The sequence below is a fragment of the Aotus nancymaae genome, unplaced genomic scaffold (genome assembly GCF_030222135.1).
Source record: "Aotus nancymaae isolate 86718 unplaced genomic scaffold, 86718_ANA_hifiasm-v0.15.2.pri h1tg000059l, whole genome shotgun sequence".
NCBI lineage: Eukaryota > Metazoa > Chordata > Mammalia > Primates > Aotidae > Aotus > Aotus nancymaae.
The window spans coordinates 49,040,416-49,064,468 of record NW_026988473.1 but is presented as its reverse complement, the minus strand read 5'-3'; positions in this window follow the sequence as shown (position 1 = coordinate 49,064,468).

The following is a 24,053-nucleotide window of genomic DNA, read 5'->3' as shown; positions in this document are numbered from 1 at the left end:
CCTTGAACTCCTGGGCTCAAGCAGTCCTCCTGCCTCAGCCTCCTATGTGGGTAGGACTGCAGGCACACACCACAATATCTGGCTAATTTTATTTTTTGTGGCAGTAGGGTATTGCTGTATTGCCCAGGCTGGTCTCAAACTCCTGGCCTCAAGCAATTGTCCTGCCTCAGCCTCCCAAAGTGCTGGGATTACAAGTATAAACCACTGTGCCCAGCCCATTTCCAACTTTTAGAGACTGCTTTGATTCCTTGGCTCCTGGACAGATTACCCTGATTTCTGCTTCTATCATCACCTCTCCTTTTCTGACTCTGAGCCTCTTGTCTTTCTTTTATAAGGACCCTTGTGATTACATTGGGCCCACTTGGATAGTCCAGATACTCTCCCCATTTTAACTTAATCCCATCTGTGAAGTCCCTTTGCCACATAAGGTAACATATTCATGAGGTCTGAGGATCAGGATGTGGACATCTTTGTTGGGGGGGGTCTACTGTAATACTTATTTATAAAGTATTATTATAAAGAACTGAAAATACTGTTCAGACGAAAGAAGAGAAACATTCCACTTCTGAAAGAGAAACATAATAAACATTTTCTTCCATTTAGAAAATAGTTTTTACGTAGTTATACTGTATATACAACTTGAAATCCTGGTATTTCAATTAAATATTCTATCTAAATATATTCTAAATTATATGAAATATGCTAAATTATACTATAGTCTATATTAGTACATAGAGCAAAGATTTTTATTGACTACATAAACATTCAGTTGAGTGACTATACCATATTTTACCTAAGCCTTCCCTTAATTTTGGAAATGTAAATTATTTTTAGTTTTTAAATATAAATAACTCTGTGATAAATACTTTTGCTTATAAGGGTTTTTATGTTTGTAAGTTTTTCCTTAGGATAGATTCCTGGATGTGGAGTCACTGGATCAAAGGCTTTTACACAAAATGTTTTTCAAAGGGTTTAGATTAATTTTCAGAACCATCAAGTTCTGAGAATTAGGTGTGAATATCTTTGGAGTCATTATTCTGCCTACCACAGGCCTCAAGTTTCTCCTCTGTAGGATGGTAATAATAATCCCTATTCCCCAGGCAGCTGAGATCAAAGGCACGACTCACATCTCTGAAGAAGGCTTGGTAAGCAGTGAAGACCTGCACATGTGGTAGTTGTTGCTCTTGTGACCTGAGGTCACCTGGGCAGGCAGTTTGGGAAAGGCGCTCATGCTCGTGACTCAGTTGTACCACACTATGACCCCTATACTTGAGAGAGAGAGAGAGAGAGAGAGAGAGAGAAAGAGAAAGAGAAAGAGAAAGAGAAAGAGTGTGTGTGTGTGTGCGCATGAGCATAGGGTATGGGGTGGGAACCGTTTTCTAAGCAGCAGCTACTTTCCTTCAGAGAGGCCTGGCAAACCCATGGAAAACTGTTTGGAACTGTGGTTCATCACCCTCACTGTGCATCAGAATCACCACATGAGCTTTTAAGAAGCACAGATTCCCTGAGTTCCATACCCTGGTGATTCTGGTTCAGTTAGTCCAGGTGGAGCTCAGTCTTCTTGTTTTGCCCAAGTTCCCCAGGTGATTGTGATGCAACAGACAAAAAACCGCTGACTTAGGCCATCTATGGGAAGCCTGGGGAACAAAACCTGGGGAAAGCTGGAATGGGTTAATGGCAAAGGCAAGCTGTATGAATGGCTTTAAGAGGCACCAAGGGCTGTATTACCTCTCCCTGTCTCTCAGCTCTGTGGCCCAACTATTAACCCAGAAAAATTACCCGATGGGAGCTGGTTGAGAAGCTCTGGCTTTAACAAGACAGTTAAAAGCTTTTGTTTTGTGCCAGCAGATATTGCTTTTCTCAGTCAATGAGGAGGGTAAGACAGGCCTCTGAGCGGCAGGCTCCTGGAGCAGTCCAAGCTCTGCAAGGGGAAGTGCTCCTTTGACATCGCCTTCTGCTTCACTGGTGGGTAGAGAGGGTGCAAGCAGAAGCCCCCCCGACTGGCATGCCCCCTGCCCACAACCTCCGAGTGAGGAGGAAGGCAGTACTCGGTCTCCCAGGGCAGAAGCAGGAAACGCTAATTAGTTGGGGACAAGGGAGTGAGGCCATGAGGACACCTTTTCTCAGATTTGGTATTTTTCCAGGACGATTATGAAGATGGGCAGCCTCCTTTGACCTAGAAAAAGAGGCCTCTTGCAATCTGAGTTTCCAATTTCAAGATGTGGAAGCATTCATTGGGGACTGCAGGGGCATTGGCTGCATGGAATTTTAACTGCCAAATTACGAGGCTTTAAGACTGACTGAGTTCTGTCCTGTAGACAATACTCACTTCACCCATAAGCCCTACTAATTTTTGTATAAGAGCAATGGGATACATACATACATATATATGCGTAGTATATAAGTAATGTAATGATTAACATAGTTCCTGACACACAATAAGCATTCTACACACACACACACATCCCAAACCTGGGAAGCAGATATTATCATTTTCTCCATTTTACAAATGAAGAAATAGTGACTTAGTTTGGTTGTATATTTTGTCCAGTGATGAAAAGCTGGCGAATGGCAGGGCCAGGGTTCAAGCCCGACCACCTGGGTCCAGATCTTGATCTCTTACTACATTGCCTTTTACCAACAGATGTGCTCATCTGGTTGCAAGAGGCTATGGGAAAGGTTGGTTGGAGGGAGGGTGGGGCAGAAGTGCCTTTTCTAGAGGACCCTGAGGAAAAGGTTGACACATGCACAGTGCAGCGTCTGTTGGTGTCCTCTAGCCCTACCTGGACTCTGAGCCCACCTGAACCAGGGGCAAGGAGACCACTGGAGACTGTGACCCACCAGTGGGTCAGTTTGGAATTGCTAATCAGGGGCTTGACATTTCACATGCCAGGGGGAGCCTTGCATCTCCAGAGCCCACCAAGGCAAAGAACCTTGGCCCCTGCCATATGGCTTGCCCCTTATCACTGGGCCCCTCCTCTCCTTTCTTTTTCCCACCACCTACCCTTTCTTCTTTCTCCTCCTCTGCCTCCTCCTTCTGCTTCTCCTTCCTGTTCTTTTCCCTCTTCTGCTTCTTTATCTCCCTTTCTACCTACCCGACTCCTCCACTGCTACCTCTGACTTCTGTCTATCTGTCTCTTTCATGCAATTAGCATTTAACCCTTCAGATTCTTTGCTGTGTGTGGAAGTTCCAGGCTTGGCTGGAAGCCCTGCTCTGGTGTGAATCAGCCTGCCTAGTCCTCACTGGACTTCTTCCTTAGAGACCTTGGTCTTATGCTCTTGGTCCCCAGCCTTCAGCAGGACCTTACTGGGTGAGCTGATTGCTGATGCTGGATTTGATATGGCTGCCCAGAGGACCCCATGGTCTACAGTCCTTGGATGGCCCCGCTGACTCTTGCAGGCCTGTATAGCTATGTAGGTCCATTCCTGCTGTGCCAGAGATTATTTTTCTTCCTTCTATAGGGAAAGTTGTTTAGTACTTGTGCAGTTGCCAAACTGAAGCCAAAAGAACACTGGCTACTGAGTGACACTGCAGAGTGAACAACTCCAACTCTCCTGCAATTACGACATTTTGCCCTGCTCGCACTCTATGTCCATGATTTCTTATGTGTGTGTCAAGGGATGTCTTTGTGGGTGTCCAGACATTCCATATGTACACAAAGCACTGGCTCTTGGGAAGAGAAGAGTGGTAGCTTCTATATTAGCTAAATTTGAAATTTGCATGTTAAAATACACACTTTCTCCAGCGGGATGCTTTAATAGCTCTAATGAGCCTTCCTGCAGGTCTCAAGGGACACCTACCTAGTGACTGTGCATTAATTGTGAATTTGGATGTATATCTGATTTGGGCCAGACGTGCCCACTTCACAGTCACTGTTAGATACTAGAAGCCTCTCTAGATGAAACTAAGGCCCTGAGAAAAGAGTGAGGTTAGGTTTGTATGGCCAGAACCTAACTGCAGCTTCAGTGCATCTCCCTGGTTCTGGAAGGCATTAAACAGGCCAAGCACTTTGTACATAGGCAGGCTGATTTAAAAGAGAAATCACCAACCCTGCAGCCATTGGTGAGCCAGCGTGTTATATTCTTGAAGGACCAGCAGACCCCATTCCTCTGGCTTTACCTTCCACGTCCATGAAGGATGATTAGACTGGAAAATACAGGCTATCCTTTAAAGGAAAGAAATGCCTCACGCCTATAATCCCAGAACTTTGGGAGGCCGAGATGGGTGGATCACGAGGTCAAGAGATCGAGACCATCCTGTTCAACATGGTGAAACCCTGTCTCTACTAAAAATACAAAAATTAGCTGGGCATGGTGGCGCACGCCTGTAGTCCCACCTACTCGAGAGGCTGAGGCAGGAGAATTACTCGAACCCAGGAGACGGAGGTTGCGGTGAGCCGAGATTGCGCTTTGGCACTCCAGCCTGGTTAACAAGAGCGGAGCTCTGTCTCAAAAAAAAAAAAAAAAAAAGAAATGCAGTCGCTCAGCAGCTATTTCAAAAGCACCGAGGGAAGAACTAATGAAGGGGGTCTGTTGTGAGTTACATTGTATCCCCACAAAAGATGTATTTTAGTTCCAACCCCAAGTACTGGTGAATATGACTTTATTTGTCAATAGGGTCATTGCAGATATAATCAAGTTAAGATGAAATCATTAATGTGGCCCTAATCCAATATGACTAGTGTCCTTATAAAAAAGGAAAAACATCATGCAAAGACAGGGATGCGTAGGGAGAATGTCATATGATGACAGAGGCAGAGACTGGAGTGATGCAGGTGCAAGCCAAGTAATGCCAAGGATTGCTGACCACCACTGCAAGCTAAGAAGAGGCCAGAAAGTATTCTACCAGGGTCTCGGAGGAAACATACCTTGATTTCATACTCCTAGCCTCTAGAACCATGGGATAATAAATTCGGTTTGTGGCACTTTATTACAGCAGCCTAGGAAACTAATACAGAGCCCAAAATAGTAAGTCTCTTCTCTGTGTGTACCTCATGCTTTGAGGCATAGGGCCTATGTGAATTGGGCCATCCCATCATAGCCATGATACAATTAGAGAGGGAGGCTGTGTGGGGGGCCTGGGGGAAAGGGGTTGCTGAGAATGGCCTGTGCTTGTCAACATCCCCCTCTCCTTTTCACTTTCCCTTTCCTTTACCTTGTTCCCCTTCCAATCTAAGTTCCAGTCCCTTGAGTCTGAGCTCTTCGGATCTCAGTTGATTCAAGTGATAGTACCTAAGTGAGAAGCTTGTTGGTCCAGCTGCACCTCCACTTGGTGGGCTGTCTGGGCCTTGAGTGGGTTTAAGGGGGAAGATGAGTGAGAGTGGTGATGTTCGGTTTCTCTGCAACTTCAGAAGGTTGAGCCCTGGCTATTAGTGTTAGTTCTCCTAGAATTAGGATCTCGTTCGTCTAGCTTTTTCATGGTGAACATTACATTCCTCCTCAATATCCACATTCTCCCTCATTCTTTGTGTAAACTTTGTGATTTGGGAGGGAATGAGCAACCCTAAGGTCCAAGTCTAAGTAGTCAGATAGTTCCACCCGCTCGCCACAGTGCCAATGCACAGATAGACCAAGTCTAAGTCAATTAGCACATGATTTGCCCCGACCATGGGGGAGTTCTGTTGTATGATCAAAGGAGTTCATCCTTTCTCTGGCTAGATATGAACAATAAAATATATCACCCACAGTGCTGTTGGCAGCCATCCTGTGACTATGAGGAGATTCAGCTTCAAGATGATCCTTTGGATAAAAGAGCAAAGAATCAGAAAGATCCTGGTTCCTTGATGACTTCAGCATGCCATTAGTTCAATCAATATCCTGAGATTTGCTGTATTTCTGGATTCTAGTTAGGTGAATCAATACATCCTCATTTTTCAAACAAATTTGAGTTCTTTTGTCCGAAAAACTGTGGCCCCAGCTAACATCTTGACTGCAACCCCATGAGAGAATCTGAGCCAGCACTATCAACCTAAGCCACTCCTAAATTCCTGACTTGCAGAAATGTGTGAAAATAAATGTTCATTGTTTTAAGCTATTCAGTTTTGGGGGTAATTCGTTATGTTGCAGTAGATAACTAACTAATGCTGTTATAGCTGAAAGCATCCTAACAGACGCACCTTCCTAGCTATAATCACTGAGGTCTAGTAGTGAGTTGAACACAGTTCATTTTACTGGGGTCACTGTTTTTGTTTCATTCTGGAGCCCCAGAGAAGTAGCCAGACCAGAGAGAAGAGATGACTGGGTTGTGTGTCTTGGTCATACGTTTCCCTTGGCCAGCCTGTTGTGACATCATAGGGTATATTGGACACTGCCACCATTTCCTATGGCTCAGCATGATGTGAGAGGCACAGAATTAATTCCTAGTCACCAGAGAGAAGTATGAAACTGGCTGGGCAAGTAGGACCTGAATAGGGTTGATAGCTGGGAATAAGAGGGACAGGACATCTGAGCTTACATCAGTATAGGTAGATAATAACAGAAAAGCAGATTGCCACCCCTACTCCAATGCCTCGGCCTTCTGTAACTCTAGGAAAAAGACTGGAACCTCAGTGGAATGGAACTTAAATTGTAATAGCAAAGCAAATTTCTACTTTTTTAACAGATGAATTTTATTGTATATAAATATCTCAATAAAGCTACTTTTTAATTGATACATAATAATTGTTCATATTTATGGGCTACATGAGATATTTTGACAGGTACTTATGATGTGTAGTGAAGTCCTATTTCTTGTGTGCTTGAGCTGTGGCCTTTTCATAGCCACAACACTGGTAAGAAAACTTGTTTGCTCCCAGCATGTTCCTTCTTCCCCTGCCCCACAACATAAGCAGTGGATTGACTGTGTCTCAGGCTGTCTTCCCTAGGCACCTCTCTTCCCTTGTGGGATCCTGGAGACTCATGTTAACACCTCTGCAGCCTATATCTTCCTGCTTTTAATGTTATTTTACATGTCCCCACTCCCAAGCCTGGACAGTTCTTATTTTGCTGTAGTTCCTCAGACATGACTAGCCCTGTTGGACCTGTAAAAATCTCGCATTCATGCTGATGTCACACTTCCTGTCATCACTGGTAAAGAGTGAGTCGTTTTCGCATGGTATCTCATGTTGTTACCTCTCCTCCCTAATCTTTTGCCATTTTTTTCTCTGTTCACATAATTATTGAGCTGGGTGTTGAGAGAAGTGTTCTTTCCCAACTGTTGTTATTTTTCCATTACGCTCTAAAATGAATGATCTCATTCTCATTTTAATATATAACAGTGAATATTTCAACTTTTATTGTATTCTTTCTTCATTCTTAGGCTCAAGCATCACTTCTTCCATGAGGCGTTTGCTGATTTATCTCCTCCTCCCTTTCTCATGCAGGACCAATCTCCTGTGGTTTGCGTACATTGTATTGTATTAAAGTCATCTGTTCATGCATATTTCTCTCTGTGAGAGCCTACAGAGGCAGACACTAAATCTGATTTGTTTATTTTTTTGAGATGGAGTTTCACTCTTGTTACTCAGGCTGGAGTGCAGTGGCACGATCTCAACTCACCGCAACCTCCGCCTCCTGGGTTCAAATGATTCTTCTGTCTCAGCCTCCTGAGTAGTTGGAATTACAGGCATGTGCCACCACATCTGGCTAATTTTTTGTATTTTTAGTAGAGATGGGGCTTCATCATATTGGCCAGGTTGGTCTTGAACTCCTGAGCTTAGGTGATCTACACACTTCGGCCTCCCAAAGTGCAGGGATTACAGGTGTGGGCCACTGCGCCCGGCCTGATTTATTTGTGTATCCTCAGTGCTAGTGTAAAGTAGGTGCTCAGTAAATGTTTGATGAACTAAGGTCTAACAGCTCATAGCTCTGTGATTCTATTTAATTTCTATTGCAGATTTGTAGAGATTTCTCAACACTTAGAGCCTAGAAGAAATGCCAGTATTTTTCCAGAGTTTTTAGCTTTGCTCAAGGGATTTAGTGCATAAAGGGACTGGTTTAGAAGGAAGGGGTCTGACTTTGCAATACATGTAGATCAGGATTATTTTAAACATAGAGAGGAGGATAATCTGCATTTCTCATTAATAATTAGGATGAAGTTTGCATCCATGTTTCTACTCATATATTAGCTCAAAAGTGTTGGCTCTTCAGTATAACAAGGAAAACTAGAAATGAGTCCAGTTTTCAAAGGGCTGAATAGGCATGTCCTTCTGTTTCCACTTAAGTTCTGATTGCAGTCATTATCCACTGATGGTTCCTTGCCTCTGCCAGGCCCAGACTCACGGGGACGGTCTGAGCTGAGCTCATGCACAGTGACCTGACTGTATACTCAAGCTGGGTAGAGAGCAGCTGAGAACATACTGTCCAGGTATGCCCAGCATCAGAAACGACAGACTGTGGCTGGGGTAGGTGGCTTTGGTTTAGGACTTGGTATTTCACAAGGGCTCTTGCCGTTGGAGGCCCCTGACCCTGATATGGTGGCCCCAGTGATGTTCCGTGTGTCTTCTTCCACCACCCTCACTCCACTTCTCTAGCAATTAGACTGGAGCACTGATCATCTGTAGGAAGATGATAATGGCATTCTTCCCTTTCTGGCCCCTTCTCCTACCCTGAGCTCAGCCCTGCATTCCTAAGAGGTCCAGTGATGATTCTGTTTTGGGATTCAGGCCAGCATAGCCCTATGTCGGCCTGGCTCCCTCTTCTATCTGAGCTCCAGATCAGCCTACTTCTTGACTGTCTGCTGTTTAGAAATGCTCTCTACAGCCCAGTCTCAACTGTGGCTTTTGGTTCAGCAGGGAACCCTTTCAACAGCCCCCTTACCTGCTTCACTAATTAGGCACCAACTGCTGACTGCAATCACTAATCTCAGGTCTCAGCTGTGGGGCTCGATTCATCCTTTCCAAACACATGCCTATCCAAGGGGGGCAGACACCACTGAAGTTGTTGAAGAGCTGTTTCACATATGCTCACAGGGCATCCTCCAAACCCGCAGAGGAAATGAGCTCCATAAAACCTTTGTTCATCCAGTGTGCTAGGGACCAGAACAAAAGGACTTAGAATTAATCATGATTGGACTATCCAATTCTTGGATTATAAAGTGCAGGGAAGCTGGTTGTCTGGGCAATGAGAGTGGCTCTAAAATGGGCAATGAGAGTGGCTCTAAAATGGGCAATGTTTCTGTTCAGATAAGCTGCTCAACAAGAAATGAGCATTGCCCAGGAAGAAGAAAGCCATAATGAGGGAGAGTTACGAGACATCCGTGCTGCCCTTTATACATCATCTTGGGAACCTAGTGTTCGATGGATATTAAGGGATGGCTGTGTGACAGTTGCTACCACTTTAAGGTTTTTGCAAGAGCCACTGGTTATTTCCTCCAGGAATTCATATGCCATACAGGCACTTGTCATCAAGTGAATTTAGTGCCTGGATTATGGTTATGGAGTTAGACTTTTCTCAGGTGCTTTAACTAGAGAGAACAGTGAGGATATGATCTGGTCCAGTGGTAGCCCATTGTTGCTGCATGTTAGACTAACATGAGGAATTTAAAAAAATTCCTATTCCCACACTGCATGCCAACCAATTACATCAGAATCTCTGGGAGTGAGACCTAGGCGTCAGGATTTTAGAAAGCTTTCAGGTTATTGAAAGGTGCTAGTCTAGTCACACTTTCTCCATCAAAATCCTGCATTAAAATAATCTGAATAGTTACTAAATACATCATACAAAATGATAATTCAGAATCAGCATCTAAATAAATGTAACTGCCTAGGTACAATGCAGCAATTCCTTTGTGCCAGTTTTCATTGCTGTCAGTTATTGCTCTCTAGTATCCTGGTTTTCTTTATTCTGCTCTCAGGAAAATCCATAAACATTTGCTTGCTTGCTTTTACTCTCAGTGCTGAAAAGTCTTGGGCCTGTTCTGGAAAACTGACAAAGTGCTGAGAGCTTAGAGGAAAATTCCACCTTTGGAGCAGAGGTCAAATTTAAAAAGCCCTCCCAGAATTTAAAGGAAATATTTGGAGTTGAAAGAGATGGAGTAGATGATAAATGAAATCTCAAAGACTAAGGAGGGAATCAAAAACTTTAAAAAAGTATACAAAAACAGTGTTACTAAGTTTAAAAATCCTAAAATTAGAGATTAACCATCTGAGCATCATCCAGCTATTTGATTGTTTCACAGAGTTGAAACCAAACTGATCAACTTAAACTAACCCCAAAGTGTCAGTATTCAAACTCGACAGAGACTGACTTGGGCATTATGGACCTGCCTTCAATGACTAGAGTCAGCCTCACCCATATGAAGTTAGTCACAGCTTGAATTTCCATTGCCTGTTACTTTGAAAACATTTGATTATAAAAATGCCAACAACATATAGTTTAAAAAGTTAAAGAGTACTACAAGGATTACAATAAGAAGCAACAGTTTTATGCACCACTTCTTCATGCCTGATTTTCTGTTCTCCAGAGAAACTTCTCATTCTTTGGCTATTTCTACTGTTATTTATCTCCATATTTCTAAGTAACATGCTTACACTGCTATTTCCTAAACTTTCCATTTTAGACCTTCCCTGTTCCTGTTATGGAAATGAAGATATCTTTTAGTTCTCTTACCTTTTTTCTACTCTCCCCTAAAAGTTCCCTCCTTTGTCACTTCCCTAATACAGTTATAAGTTTTAGTTAGATAAAAATTCAATATTTACCCTCTTATGACTGCTAGGTATACAGCTAGCCAGGAAATAACCTATGATTATATTTCCTTTTGTTTATGACATTTTATTTTTCTTAGAGTTAATGATTATCTTATTTTCTCAGTTGCTAGGGATTTTTTTTTTTTTTTTGTATACACATACCATGGTGGTTTGCTGCACCCATCAACCCATCATCTACATTAGATATTTCTCCTAATGCTATCCCTCTCCCATCCCCCACCCCCTGACAGGCCCTGGTGTGTAATGTTCCCCGTCCTGTGTCTGTGTGTTCTCATTGTTCAACTCCCACTTATGAGTGAGAACATGAGGTGTTTGGTTTTCTGTTCCTGTGTTAGTTTGCTGACAGTGATGGTTTCCAGCTTCATCCATGTCCCTGCAAAGGACATGAACTCATTATTTTTTGTGGCTGCATAATATTCCATTGTATAAATGTGTCACATTTTCTTTTTTGTTTTTTTTTTTTTGTTTTTTAGAGACGGAGTTTCACTCTTGTTACCCAGGCTGGAGTGCAATGGCGCGATCTCGGCTCACTGCAACCTCCGCCTCCTGGGTTCAGGCAATTCTCCTGCCTCAGCCTCCTGAGTAGCTGGGATTACAGGCACGTGCCACCATGTCCAGCTAATTTTTTGTATTAGTAGAGACGAGGTTTCACCATGTTGACCAGGATGGTCTCGATCTCTTGACCTCGTGATCCACCTGCCTCGGCCTCCCAAAATGCTGGGATTACAGGCTTGAGCCACCGCGCCCGGCCTATGTGCCACATTTTCTTTATCTAGTCTATCATTGATGGGCCTTTAGGTTGGTTCCAAGTCTTTGCTATTGTGAATAGTGCTGCAATAAACATATATGTGCATGTATCTTTATAATATAATGATTTATAATCCTTTGAGTACATACACAGTAATGGGATTGCTGGGTCAAATGGTATTTCTGGTTCTAGATCCTTGAGAAATTGCCACACTGTCTTCCACAATGGTTGAACTAATTTACACTCCCACCAACAGTGTAAAAGTGTTCCTATTTCTCTACATCCTCTCCAGCATCTGTTGCTTCCTGACTTTTTAACGATCACCATTCTAACTGACATGAGATGGTATCTGTTATCTTATTGTGGTTTTGATTTACATTTCTCTAATGATCAGTGATAATGAGCTTTTTTTCATATGTTTGTTGGCCACATTAATGTCTGTTTATATCCTTTGTCTACTTTTTGATGGGGTTATTTGTTTTTTTCTTGTAAATTTGTTTAAGTTCCTTATAGATTCTGGATATCAGCCCTTTGTCAAATGGATAGATTGCAAAAATTTTCTCCCTTTCTGTAGGTTGCCTTTTCTCTCTGATGAGTTTCTTTTGCTGCGAAGAAGCTCTTTAGTTTAATTAGATCCCATTTGTCAATTTTGGCTTTTGTTGCCATTGCTTTTGGTGTTTTAGTCATGAAGTCTTTGCTCATACCTATGTCTTGAATGGTATTGCCTAGATTTTCTGCTAGGGTTTATATGGTTTTAGGTCTTACATTTAAGTATTTAATCTATCTTGAGTTAATTTTTGCATAAGGTGTAAGGCAGGGGTCCAGTTTCAGTTTTCTGCATATGGCTAGCCAGTTTTCCCTACACCGTTTATTAAACAGGAAATCCTTTTCTCATTGCTTGTTTTTATCAGGTTTGTCAAAGATCAGATGGTTGTAGATGGATGGTGTTATTTCTGAGGTCTCTGTTCTGTTCCATTGGTCTATATCTCTGTTTTGGTACCAGTACCATGCTGTCTTGTTTACTGTAGCTTTGTAGTATAGCTTGAAGTCAGGTAGCATGATGCCTCTGGCTTTGTTCCTTTTGCTTAAGGTTGTCTTGGCTAAACGGGCTCTTTTTTTGGTTCCATATGAAATGTAAACTAGTTTTTTCTAATTCTGTGAAGACAGTCAGTGGTAGCTTGATAAGGATAGCATTGAATCTATAAATTACTTTGGGCAATATGGCCATTTTCACAATACTGATTCTTCCTATTCATGAGCATGGAATGTTTTTCCATTTGTTTGTATCCTCTCTTATTTCCTTGAGCAGTGGTTTGTAGTTCTCCTTGAAGAGGTCCTTCACATCCCTTGTAAGTTGTATTCCTAGGTATTTTATTCTCTTTGTAGCAATTGTAAATGGGAGTTCACTCATGATTTGGCTGTTTGTCTATTATTGGTATATAGGAATGCTTGTGATTTCTGCACATTGATTTTGTATCCTGAGACTTTGCTGAAGTTGCTTATCAGCTTAAGGAGATGTTCGGCTGAGATGATGGGGTTTTCTAAATATACAGTCATGTCATCTGCAAACAGAGACAATTTGACTTCCTCTCTTTTTATTTGAATACCTTTTCTTTCTTTCTGTTGCCTGATTGCCCTGGCCAGAACTTCTACTACTATGTTGAATAGGAGTGGCGAGAGAGGGCATCTTTGTCTTGCGCTGGTTTTCAATGGGAATACTTCTAGCTTTTGCCCATTCAGTATAATAATGGCTGTGGGTTTGTCATAAATAGCTCTTATCATTTTGAGATATGTTCCATCAATACCTAGTTTATTGAGAGTTTTTAGCATGAAGCAGTGTTAAATTTTGTTGAAGGCCTTTTCTGCATCTATTGAGATAATCATTTGGTTTTTTTGTCATTGGTTTTGTTTATGTGATAGATTATGTTTATTGATTTGTGTATGTTGAACCAGCCTTGCATCCCAGGGATGAAGCTGACTTGATTATGGTGGATAAACTTTTTGACGTGCTGCTGGATTCAGTTTGTCAGCATTTTATTGAGGATTTTCATGTCAATATTCACCAGGGATATTGGCCTAAATTTTCTTTTTTGTTGTGTCTCTGCCAGGTTTGGTATCAGGATGATGCTCACCTTGTAAAATGAGTTAGAGAGGACTCCCTCTTTTTCTGTTGTTTGGAATAGTTTCAGAAGGAATGGTACCAGCTCCTCTTTGTACCTCTGGTAGAATCTGGCTGTGAATCCATCTGGTCCTGGACTTTTTTCGGTTGGTAGGTTATTAATTGCTGCCTCAATTTCAGAACTTGTTACTGATTTATTCAGGGATTTGACTTCTTCCTGGCTTAGTCTTGGGAGGTTGTATGTGTCCAGTAATTTAGTATTTCTTTTAGATCTTCTAGTTTATTTGCACAGAGGTGTTTATAGTATTCTCTGATGGTAGTTTGTATTTCTGTGGAATCAGTGGTGATATCCCTTTATTATTTTTTATTGTGTCTGTTGATTCTTCTCTCGTTTCTTTTTTATTAGTCTGGCTAGTAGTCTCTCTATTTTTTAATCTTTTCAAAAATCCAGCTCCTGGATTCTTTTATTTTTTGAAGGGTTTTTCATGTCTTTATCTCCTTCAGTTCTGCTTTGATCTTGGTTATTTTTTGTCTTCTGCTAGCTTTTGAATTTGTTTGCTCTTGCTTCTCTAGTTCTTTTAATTGTGATGTTTGGGTGTCGATTTTAGATGTTTCCTGCTTTCTCCTGTGGGCATTTAGTGCTATAAATTTCCCTCCAGACACTGCTTTAAATGTGTCCCAGAGATTCTGGTACATTGTGTCTTTGTTCTCATTGGTTTCAAAGAACTTACTTATTTCTGCCTTAATTTTGTTATTTACCCAGTAGTCATTCAGGAGCAGGTTGGTTCAGTTTCCATGTAGCTATGTGGTTTGAGTGAGTTTCTTAATCCTGAGTTCTAATTTGATTGCACTGTGGTCTGAGAGACTGTTTTTTATGAAATTTTTGTTTTTTGTATTTGCTGAGAAGTGTTTTCCTTCCAATTATGTGGTCAATTTTAGAATAAGTGCAATGTGGTGCTGACAGGAATATATGGTCTGTTGATTTGGGGTGGAGAGTTCTGTAGATGTCTGTTAGGTCGGCTTGGTCCAGATCTGAGTTCAAGTCCTGGATATCCTTGTTAATTTTCTGTCTCGTTGATCTATCTAATATTGACAGTGGAGTGTTAAAGTCTCCCACTATTATTGTGTGGGAGTCTAAGTCTCTTTGTAGGTTTCTCAGAACTTGCTTTGTGAATCTGGATACTCCTGTATTGGGTGCACATACATTTAGGATAGTTAGCTCTTCGTGTTGTGTTGATCCCTTTACCATTATGTAATGCCCCTTATCTTTTTTGATCTTTGTTGGTTTAAAGACTATTTTATCAGAGACTAGGATTGCAACCTCTGCTTTTTATTTTTATTTTTGCTTTCCATTTGCTTGGTAAATATTCCTCCATCTCTTTATTTTGAGCTTATGTGTGTCATTGCACATTAGATGGGTCTCCTTAATATAGCACACTAGTCAGTCTTGACTGTTTATCCAATTTGCCTGTCTGTGTCTTCTAACTGGGGCATTTAGCCCATTTACATTTAAGGTTAATATTGTTATATGTGAATTTGATCCTGCCATTATGATGCTAGCTGTTTATTTTGCCTATTAGTTAATGCAGTTTCTTCATAGTGACGATGATCTTTTACAATTTGGTATGTTTTTTCAGCGGCTGGTACTGGTTTTTCCTTTCTGTATTTAGTGCTTCCTTCAGGAGCTCTTTTAAGGCAGGCCTGGTGGTGGCAAAGTCTCTCAGCATTTGCTTGTCTGTAAAGGATTTTATTTCTACTTTGCTTACGAAGCTTAGTTTGGCTAGATATAAAATTCTGGGTTGAAAATTCTTTTCTTTAAGAATGTTGAATATTGGCCCCCACTCTCTTCTGGCTTATAGGGTTTCTGCAGAGAGATCTGATGTTAGTCTTAAGGAATTTCCTTTGTGGGTAACCCACAAAGGAAACCTTGGTGAATCTGATGATTATGTGTCTTGGGGTTGCTCTTCTCAAGGAGTATCTTTATGGTGTTCTCTGTATTTCTTGAGTATGAACGTTGCCCTGTCTTGCTAGGTTGGAGAAGTTCTCCTGGATAATATCCTGAAGAATGTTTTCCAACTTGGTTTCATTCTCCCTGTCACTTTCAGGTACACCAATCAAATATAGGTTTGGTCTTTTCACATAGTCCCATATTTCTTAGAGGCTTTGTTATTCCTTTTCATTCTTTTTTCTCTAATCTTATCTTCGTGCTTTATTTCACTAAGGTGATCTTTAATCTCTGATATCCTTTCTTCCACTTGATTGATTTGGCTATTGATACTTGTTTATGCTTTATGAAGTTCTTGTGCTATTTTTCACCTCCATCAGGTCATTTATCATCTTCTTTAAACTGGATACTCTAGTTAGCAATTCCTCTAACTTTAAAGGTTATTAGCTTCTTTGCATTGGGTTAGAACATGCTCCTTTAGCTCAGAGGAGTTTGCTATTACCCACCTTCTGAAGGCTACTTCTGTTAATTCATCAAACTCATTCTCTGTCCAGTTTTGTTCTCTTGCTGGAGAGGAGTTGTGATCCTTTAGAGGAGAAGAGGCATTTTGGTTTTTGGAATATTCAGCCTTTTTGTGGTGGTTTTTCCTCATCTTCATGGATTTATCTACCTTTGGTCTTTGAGGCTGGTGATCTTTGGATGGGGTTTCTGTGTGGATGTCCTTTTTGTTGACCTTGATACTTTTCCTTTCTGTTTGTTAGTTTTCCTTTTAATAGTCAGGCCCCTCTGCTGCAGGTCTGCTGGAGTTTGCTGGAGGTCCACTCCAGACCCTGTTTGCCTGGGTGTCACCAGCAGAAGCTGAAAAACAGCAAAGATGCTGCCTGTTCATTTCTCTGGAAGCTTTGTCCCAGAGGGGCACCCATCAGATGCCAGCCAAAGGTCTCCTGTATGAGGTGTCTGTTGACCTCTGTTGGGAGGTGTCTCCCAGTCAGGAGGCACAGAGGTTAGGGACCCACTTGAGGAGGCAGTCTGTCCCTTGGCAAAGCTTGAGCACTGTTCTGGAAGATCCACTGTTGTCTTCAGAGCTGGCAGGCAGGAGTGTTTAAGTCGGCTGAAGCTGTGCCCACAATCATCCCTTCCCCCAGATGATCTGTCCCAGGGAGATGGGAGTTTGATCTATAAGCTACTGACTGGAGCTGCTTCCTTTCTTTCAGAGATGCCCTGCCCATAGAGGAGGAATCTAGAGAGGCAGTCTGGCTACAGTGGCTTTGCCGAGCTGTGGTGGGCTCTGCCGAGCTGCGGTGGGCTCTGCCCAGTTCGAACTTCCTGGGGCTTTGTTTACACTGTGAGGGGAAAACCACCTACTCCAGCCTCAATAATGGTGGATGCTCCTCCTCCCACCAAGCTCAAGTGTTCCGGGTTGACTTCAGACTGCTGTGGTGGCAGCAAGAATTTCAAGCCAGTGGATCTTAGCTTGCTAGGCTCTGTTGGGGTGGGAACTGCTGAGCTAGACTACTTGGCTCCCTGGTTTCAGTACCCTTGCCAGGGGAGTAAATGGTTCTGTCTTGCTGGCATTCCAGGTGCCACTGGGGTATGAAAAAAAAAATGCAGCTAGCTCAGTGTCTGCCCAAACGGCTGCCCAGTTTTGTGCTTGAAACCTAGGGCCCTGGTATAGGTACACAAGGGAATCTCCTGGTCTGCGGGTTACAAAGACCATGAAAAAAGTGTAGTATCTGTTCCAGAATGCACTATTCTTCATGGCACAGTCCCTCACTGCTTCCCTTGGCTAGAGGAAGGAGTTCCCCAATCCCTTGCACTTCCTGGGTGAGGTGATACCCCACCCTGCTTTGGCTTGCCTTCCATGGGTCGCACCCACTATCTAACCAGTCCCAATGAGATAAGCTGGGTACTTTAGTTGGAAATGCAGAAATCACCTGCCTTCTGTGTTGATCTTGCTGGGAGCTGCAGACTGGAGCTGTTCCTATTTGGCCATCTTGGCAGCTATTCCTGGGATTTTTAAAAAACCTGAACCCATTCCCAGTTGTTTCCTAAACTTTCACAGAACTGTAAAAATCCTCTCAGCAAGGTTCAGCAAGTACACCAGGAAATCTAGCAGCTCCATGTTTTTTCCTGGACACATCCCTCCCACAGCCCTCTGTCTTCCTGTTCCAGTTTGAATGGGGTGTTCTTCAGGACCAGCTATCTTTATTGAACTCCTTTCTTTCTCTCCCATTTGAATCTTTGCCTCTAGAATTCAATATTTTTCTCTCTAGTTTCACTCTTTTATTTTGGTGGAGTATATCCTTCAGTTTGTTTTTCAGAAACGGTGCATGTAGCAATTTTTTGTGACCTTGCTTAGCTGAAAGGTCTGAAAAGAAGTAAGAATAGGAAAGAGGAAGCTGGGCAGGGCCAGGGTGCCAGATGGCTTGGGAACAGAAGACAATAACCTATCTGAGGGAGGCAGAGAGGAAGTGGGAAGCAGGATTGTGCTGAGGCGCCAGGCCCCCTGCTCCATATTCCATTGGAATTCATGTACAAAACACAATTTGAAAGATAAAAATAAGAAGAGTTTCAAGATGATGATAGCAGGGCAATAATCCAAGCATGTAGCGTCCTTCTGAGTGTGACACCCTGTGTAACTATACTTATGAAGTCAGTCCTGGTGGAAGAAAAATGGTTTATATATTAAGTTATACTCTTAACTTTTACCCATCTGGAAGAATACAAAGGCACTTTTTAACTCCCTTCATATACTAAAAGAAATTCCAGGTGGATTAAAAATTTAAATGTAAAAGAACAGACAGAACAATAACACAAGAGCAAAATGTAGGAGAACATGCACATAACCTGGTTGGGGGAAATCTTTTAAATCAAGACAGTAAATGAAGATGCCATAAAGGAAAACACAGCCATATTTGCTTGCATAAATTTTATATTACATGGAAAAATATTTATAAACACAGCCAAAAGACAAATGATAGACTAGGGAAAGGTTGCAGCTTATAAAACAGGTAAAGGGCCAGGGATAATGGCTCATATCTGTAATCCCAGCACTTTGGGAGGCTGGGATGGGAGGATTGCTTGAGCCTAGAAGTTTAAGACCAGCCTGGGCACATAGCAAGATCCTGTCTCTACAAAAAAATAAAAAATTAGCTGGGCATGGTGCTGTGTGCCTGTAGTCCTAGCTAATTGGGAGAATGAGGCAGGAGGATCCCTTGAGTTCAGGAGTTTGAGGCTGCTGTAAGCTATGGTCACACCACTACATTCCAGCCTGGGCATCAGTACAAGATCTGGTCTCAAAAAAATAGGTAAAATATTTTATGTTTAAAACATTTTAATACCTCTGCAAACTGATAAAGACATCTCAGTTGGAGAATAGGCAAAGGATATAAATAGGTAATTTCTGAGATAAAGTGTAACTGCTATGTAAAAAAGTGTTGAGAAAATGCAAATCAAAGGGACAGTGAGATAATATGTCTCACACATTATCTTGGGAAAAATTAAGCAGCTAAAATATGTAGTAGGGGTTTTTGCTGGGGGAATAGTACTCTCTCACACTGCTGATAGAAATTGAATTGTTATAGAATTTATGGAGAGAAAAAACATGCATATGATGCAACAATTTCATTTCTGGAAATCTATCCTGTGGAAATTAAGGGACTAAGAAATAAGGATATACTTACAAATGTGTTTGTTGCAGCATTTGTGTTGTGGCAACAAACACAATAATAACAAAATAAATATACAATAAAAATAACAGAAAATAACCTAATATCCATCAGTACATAAATTGTTGAATACATTGTAATATGTTCATAATTTGAATCATTATGTAACCATTAGAAAAAATGAATTATATCTATACCAATTGATATGGTTTGGATTTGTGTCCCCACCCAAATCTCATGTTGAATTGGAGGAGGGGCCTGATGTGAGGTGAATGGATCATGGGGGTGAATTTCCCCATTGCTGTTCTTATAACAGTGAGTTCCCAAGAGATCTGATGGTTAAAAAGATCCTTCTTCCCCTTCTCTGTCTCCTGCTCCACCATTGTGAAGATGTCCATGCTTCCTCTTCATCTTTCATCATGACTGTAAGTTTCCTGAGGCCTCCTAGTCATCCTTCCTGTTAAATCTGTGGAACTGTAAGTCAATTCAACCTCTTTTCTTTTCTTTTTTTTTTTTTTTTGAGATGGAGTTTCGCTCTTGTTACCCAGGCTGGAGTGCAATGGCGTGATCTCGGTTCACCGCAACCTCTGCCTCCTGGGTTCAGGCAATTCTCCTGCCTCAGCCTCCTGAGTAGCTGGGATTACAGGCACGCACCACCGTGCCCAGCTAATTTTTTGTATTTTTAGTAGAGACGGGGTTTCACCATGTTGACCAGGATGGTCTCGATCTCTTGACCTCGTGATCCACCCACCTCAGCCTCCCAAAGTGCTGGAATTACAGGCGTGAGCCACCGCGCCCGGCTCTCTTTTCTTTATAAATTACCCAGTCTCAGGTAGTTCTTTATAGCAGTGTGAGAATGGACTAATACAGAAAATTGGTACCAGAAGAGTGGGGCACTGCTCACTCTTTCAGGTATAAACATACCTGAAAATGTGGAAGCAACTTCGAAACTGGGTAATAGGCAGGAGTTGGAACAGTTTGGGGGCCTGAGAAGAAGAGAGAAAGATGAGGGAAAGTTTGAATCTTCCTAGAGATTTGTTGAATGGTTTTGACCAAAATGTTAATAGGGATATGGACAATGAAGTCCAAGCTGAGGTAGTCTCAGATGGAGATGAAGAATTTATTGGGAACTGGAGTAAAGGGTACTCTTGCTATTTGGCAGCACTTTGCTGCTGCCCTAGAGATCTGTGAAACTTTGAACTTGAGAGAGATGATTTAGGGTATCTGGCAGAAGAAATTTATAAGTAGCAAAACCTTGAAGATGTGTCCTGGCTGCTCCTAAAAGCCTATACTCATTTGCATAAAGAAAGAGATGGTCTGAAATTGGAACTTATTTAAAAGGGAAGCAGAATATAAAAGTCTGGAAAATTTATAGCCCTGCCATGTGGTAGAAAAGAAAAACTCATTTTCTGAGGAGGAATTCAGGCCCAAGCTAGCTGCAGAAATTTCCATAAGTAAGGAGGAAATGAATGTTAATAGCCAAGACAATGGGGATAATGTCACCAGGGTACTTCAGACACCTTTGTGGCAGTCCCTCCTATCACAGACCTGGAGACCTAGGAGGGAAAAATGGTTTCCTGGGGTGGGCCCAGGGCTCCGTTGCTCTGTGCAGCCTCTGGATATGGTGCTCTGCATCCCAGCCACTCTAGCTTCAGCTGTGGCTAAAAGAGGGAAATGTACAACTCAGGCCATTGCTTCAAAGGGTGCAAGCCCCCAACCTTCCACATGATGTTGGGCCTGCCAGTACACAGAAGGCAAGAGTCGAGGTTTGGGAGCCTCTGCCTAGATTTCAGAGGCTGTATTGAAATGCCTGGATGTCCAGGCAGAAGTCTGCTGCAGGGCTGGAGCCCTTGTGGAGAACCTCTAGTAGGTCAGTGCAGAGGGGAAATGTGGGGTTGGAGCCCCCACCCAGATTCCCCACTGGGTCAGTGCCTAGTAGAGCTGTGAGAAGAGGGTTACTGTCAATCAGACCTCAGAATGGTAGATCCACTGACAGCTTGCACTGTGTATCTGGAAAAGCCACAGGAACTGAAGGCCAGTCCATGAAAGTGGCCACAGGGGCATACCCTGAAAAGCCACAGGGACTGAGCTTCACAACACCTTGGGAACCTACCCATTGCATCATTGTGGCCTGGATGTAAGACATGGAATCAAAGGAGATTATTTTGAAGCTTTAAGATTTAATGACTACCCTGCTGGGTTTTGGACTTGCATGGGACCTGTAGCCTATTTGTTTTGGCCGTCGTCTCCAATTTGGAATGTGAGCATTTTCCCAGTGCCCATATTCCCATTGTATCTTGGAAGCAATGAACTTGTTTTTGATTTTACAGGCTCATAGGTGAAAGGGACTTACTTTATTTCAGATGAGACTTTGGACTGTGGACATTTGAGTTAATACTGAAATGAATTAAGACTGGGGGACTGTTGGGAAGGGATAATTGTATTTTATAATGTGAGAAGGACGTGAGATTTTGGAGGAGCAAAGGGTGGAATGATATGGTTTGTGTTTGTGTCCTCACCCTAATCTCATGTTGAATTGGAGAAGGGGCCTGGTGAGAGGTGATTGGATTATGGGGAAAGATTTCTTCCTTGCTATTCTCATGGCAGTGAGTGAGTTCTCACAATATCTGATGGTTTAAAAGTGTGTGGCACCTCCTCCTTCCCCCCACCCAGCTCCACCATTATGAAGATGTACCTGCCTCCCCTTTGCCTTTCACCATGATTGTAAGTTTCCTGAGGTCTCCCAGTCATGCTTCCTGTTAAGCCTGTGGAACTGTGTACCAATTAAACTTCTTTTCTTTATAAATTACCCAGTATCATATAGTTCTTTATTGCAGCATGAGCATGGATCAATACACTAATTGACCTAAAGAGTTTTAGTTCAGTAAGGAAAGTATATGAAGAGAAATGTATACAGTGAAACCATATTTGTGTGGGTGTGTGTAAAATAATGCCCATATCCCCAAACTATGCATACTTGTATATGATTGTACCAATGTGTGATAGTGGAGAAAGTGTGAAAGACAAATAGTTTTTAAACCTTGATTTTGCTGTTAGCTGGAGATGACAGAGGGAGGAGAATATATATATATGGAAAGATAGAATATAGATTATTTTGGTGAAAAAAGGTAGGTCTAAACTCAGAATGAAATGTGAATGATTGTCTAATGGAGAAAGCATTTTGGTTTCTAAAACCTTTTGCAAAGTTTACTGTTGTGACCTAGGCTTTGATTATTGCTCCAACTCCTGACTCTTGGGTTCCAGGATCAATAATAATTGTAGTATAATTTAATTTCAAAGGTATAGGAGTCCTACAATAAAATAAGCTAAAAAAAATGAAGGATCCTTTTAGAGGAATTAAAATCTGACTAACATTAGATTTCTTCTCTGAGCCAACAAATTCTAGAAGTCAGCAATAGAAGGTCTACAGAAATTTAAGAGAAAAAGAATGTAATAAAGACGCTTTTCCCAGTCATGTTGTCATCAATATAGGGCAGCAACAGTATCATTTTCTTATCTCCAAAGGCTACGAAAAGTTACCACTCAAGTATCCTTTCTATAAAAATGTCTCAAAACATTTCTTCACATGATATGAAAATGGGTCAAAATAAGAGACTATGATGGGGAATTTGGGGTTGGAAAGAGGCAGTAATAAGCACTAAAACTAATTAAATATACAAAAATTTAGGATGATGTCAGGAAGATAGCAAAATAGAAAGTCATATCGCTCATACCACTACAGAAACACCAATTTTGGCAACCACTCATAGACAAGAATACTTTTGTGGGAGCCTCAGAGTCCACCTGAGAGGTTTTAACACTCTGTTGGAACAAAAGATTCAAGAGCCAGTATATTGAAGAGGATAAAAAAGTAGTTTCACTTCACATCACCCTCTCTCCCAAAAGCTCAGTGCTGAGAGAAGCCCCCTGTGCTGAGAGAGGCCCATAACATCTCCCATAGGGGGATGTGAGCACCTAACTTCTACAGTCTTTTGGGATACTGCCCAGGAGACTCATTTCTATGTCATCTCAATGAATGAGAACAGAATGCCAAGGTGATTGGCATGGCTTAGTTGTCTGGGAGCAGCTAGGAGGAGGGAGAAAAGGTGGGAGTGTACAACAGCTGGCATGTGATTCTCAACAGGCTCACAAATGCTACTAAGTGGGCTGCCATGAGCCCCATAGGATAACTCACTTGTGGAACTCCCAAAAAGTGGACACATGATCCCAATACCCTGCCCCTTCACCCTGTGGACAGTGCCCTACATGTTCCTGTGTGTGACACACACAAGCTCCCACATACAACACATGGATCTCAATAGCAGGTGCAGGTATTAGCAGCTGGCTTTTCTCTGCAAGTTTGGGGAAAAGCACACAATCTTGAACACTTCAGAGAATGGTCCTAGGGAAAATAAATGGGAGACTTAGTAACAGGCATGACTTTGTGAGATCAAGAGAAGTCACACAATCTCAAGACTTCTCCCCTAAGAAGGATCAAGAAGAGTGGAGTGGATACATCAATAGAACAGGCCTGAGAGACACCCAAAGTTTCTAGCCAGTCTCACTGATGTAGGTCTTTCAGTCCTAAAGCCAGTCAACAAAGACTAGGGGAAGTCATTGCATCTTCAAATGTGAAGACAATGATATAAAGTTTCAAGAAACATTAAGGATCAAGGAGCTATAATACCACTGAAGGAACAAAATAAAGCTTCAGTGACTGACCTCAAAAAATGGAGGTATATAAATCACCAAACAAATAATTTCCAACAATCATTTAAAAAAATCTCAGTGAACTACCAGAGAAAATAGATAGATAATTAAACAAAATCAGTAAAGTGAGACATGAATAAAATTAGAAGTTTAACAAAGAAAAATAGACTATTAATAA